Genomic DNA, 3,431 nt, shown 5'->3' on the forward strand with positions numbered 1-3,431 from the left:
CACCTTTCTCATAAGTAGATGAGCACCACGTGTCTCCATTGATTCTCAGCCTGTGACTTCTATGACCACATCCTTGTCCAGTAGGATCCCTGCAAAGCAGATGTTGTAATGATCTGCATCCTTGCGAAGAAGCAAAGACTAGAAGGGCTGGCCCTGCTGTGATCCCCCTCCCTGTCTTAGCAGAGAGGGGAGCATTTTGTGGATGAAGAACAGAGTGACTGGTAGAAGAAACAGCACCAGGCTGAGCGCCATTCGACCTCCGCTAATACACGTCTGACCTTTCTCAAGCCCCTTCACATCTCTGGCTCAGGTTCCCCTAGTAAGTGGGAATCACAGCAGTAACTCAACAAGACAGGGGCCAGTGCTTTTCAGAACTACAAACAAGTCACTGTGACTGTACCACATCCCTATCCCCTATGGGAGACTCGCTGTGAGGGGGCACTGAGGAAGCACCACCCTGACTTGCATCTGTGGCAAGGGCAGTTCAGGTCCAAGAGCTCCTGTCTCCACTCCAGTTTCCACGGCTAGAGCCTGGGGACGGTACAGCCCCCAACGCCTACCTCAGAGGAAAGCCATAGTGGACCCCACATTTGTTAGCAACTGCACCCTGGGGGTCACACATGGGTCCTCTGTCTCCCTCTCCCATCAGCCCTAAGGTGGTTTTTTGTTTTTAGTTTTCTGAAATATCTTTATTGAGATATAATTCGTATAACAAAATTCACCAATTTAAAGTGTACAGCTAGGCCAGGTGCAGTGGCTCATGCCTGTAATCCAAGCACTTCAAGAGTCCAAGGCAGTGGATCACTTGAACCCAGGAATTTGAGACCAGCCTGGGCAACATAGCAAAACCCCATTCCTACCAAAAGTACAAACAATTAGCCAGGCATGGTGGCACACACCTGTAGTTCCAGCTACTCAAGAGGCAAAGATGGAAGAATGGTTTGAGCACAGGAGGTCAAGGCTGCAGTGAGCTGAGATCATTCCGCTGAGATCATTCCACTGCACTCCAGCCTGGGCAACTGAGTGAGACCCTGTCTCAAAATAATCTTTAAAAAATTTTTTAAATTACAAAAAGGTGTACAGCTAAACAGTTTCTAGTAGATTCTTTCTTTTTCTTTTCTTTTCTTTTTTTTTTTTTTTGTAGATGGAGTCTCACTCTGTCAACAGGCTGGAGTGCAGTGGTGTGATCTCAGCTCATTGCATCCTCTGCCTCCAGGGTTCAAGCAATTCTCCTGCCTCAGCCTCCTGAGTAGCTGGGACTACAGGCATGCACCACCATGCCCAGACAATTTTTTTATTTTTAGTAGAGATGGGGTTTCACTACCTTGGCCAAGATGGCCTTGATCTCTTGACTTCATGATCCACCCGCCTGAGCCTCCCAAAGTGCTGGGATTACAGGCGTGACCCACCACACCAGGCCTCTAGTAGATTCTTAAACTATGTTCATCACAATATAAATTCACATTTTCATCATCCTCCAAAGCAAACACAATCTAGCACCCATTCATACTCACTCCCTACCTCCCATCACCTGCTCTAAGCAACCATTAATCTACTTTCTGTCGTATAAATTGAACCGTATAATAGTGGTTTTTTTGGGGACTTTGTTCACTTAGCATGACATTTCTGAGGTTCATCCATGTTGTAGCATGTGTCTTTATTTTATTTCGTTTCATGGCTGAATAACACTCCATTGTATGGACATACTGCCTTCTGTTTTTCCATTCATCTGTTAATGGACACTGGGGTTTTTCCCACTTTGTCCCTATAAAGAATAACACCGCTATGAACATTCATGTACATGTTTTTGCGTGAACATCTGGTTTCATTTCTCTTGGGTATAAATCTGGGAGTGGAATTGCTGGGTCATATAGTAACTCTGTGTTTAACTTCTTGAGGAAATGCCAAACTGTTTTCTAGAGGGAGTGCACCATTTTACTTTCCCGCCAGCAGTGTATGAGGGTTCTGATTTCTCCACCTCCTTGCCAACACTTGTCATCATCTTTTTATTATAGTCATATATGCACTGTGGCTTTGTATTTCCTTAATGACGAATAGTGTTGAGTATCTTTCATGCAATTATTGGCCTTTGAATATCTTCTTTAAGAAAGTGTCTATTCAAATGCTTTGCCTTTTTTTTAAAAATTGGGTTATTTGTCTTTTTATTTTGAGTTCTAAGAGTTTTTAATGTACTCTGAATAGTATACCCTTTTCAGATACATGATTGGCAAATGTTTTCATCCACTCTGTAGGTTATCTTTCTTTTTTTTTTTTTTTTTTTTTTTGAGACAACGTCTCACTCTGTCACTCAGACTGGAGTGCAGTGGCACGATCTCGGCTCACTGCAACCTCCACCCCCCAGGCTCAAGTGGTTCTCCAGCCCCAGCCTCTCGATTAGCTGGGATTTCAGGCGCATGCCACTACTGCTTGGTTATTTTTGTGTTTTTATAGAGACGGAATTTCGCTATGTTGGCCAGGCTGGTCTTGAACTCCTGACTTCAAATGATCCACCCTCTTCGGCCTCCCAAAGTGCTGGGATTACAGGTGTGAGCCACTCTGCCAGCCCTTTTTACTTTCTTGATAGTGTCCTTTGAGGAAGAAACAATTGAATTTCAGTGAAATTCAATTTATCTTTTTTTCTTTGTTGTTTATTCTTTTGTGGTCAAATCTGAGAAATCATTGCCTAACCAAAGGTTATGAAGATTTATTTCTATATTTTCTTCTAAGACTTTTATAGTTTTAGTCCTTACATTTAGATCTATAATTAATTTTGAGGTAATTGTTGTACATGGTATGAGGTAGAATCTAACTTAATTATTTTACATGTGAATATACAATTGTTACAGCACCATTTGTTGACTTGAACTGTCTTGGCCTCTTTGTTAAACATTAATAGACTGTAAATGAAAGGGTTTATTTCTGAACTTGCAACTCTAGCCCATTGATCTATATGTCTATCCTGATGCCATTGCCACACCGTTTATTACTGTAGCTTTGTGGTAAGTTTTGAAAACAGAAAGTCTGAGTCCCCTCCAAGTTTGTTCTTATTTTTCAAAATAGTTTTGGCTATTCAGGGTCCCTGGCACTTCTATATGAATTTTAGGATCAGTTTGCCAACTTTCGCAAAGAAGAAAACTGGGATTTTAATAGGGATTTCTTTGACTCTGTAGATAAATTTGGGGAGTATTCCATTCCATCTGAACAATATTAAATATTCTGATCCAGGAATGTGGGGTGTCTTTCCATGTATTTAGATCTTTAATTTTTTCAACAATGTTTTGTAGTTTCCAATTGCAAGTCTCACACTTCTTTTCTTGAAATTATTCCTAAGTGTTTTCTTCTTTTCCATGCTTTTGTGATTGGAATTGTTTTCTTAATTTCATTTTCAGATGCTAGAATGTACAAATATGATTGGTTTTGTGTATGGATTT

Source organism: Chlorocebus sabaeus, chromosome 9, assembly GCF_047675955.1.
Source record: "Chlorocebus sabaeus isolate Y175 chromosome 9, mChlSab1.0.hap1, whole genome shotgun sequence".
Classification (NCBI taxonomy): Eukaryota; Metazoa; Chordata; class Mammalia; order Primates; family Cercopithecidae; genus Chlorocebus; species Chlorocebus sabaeus.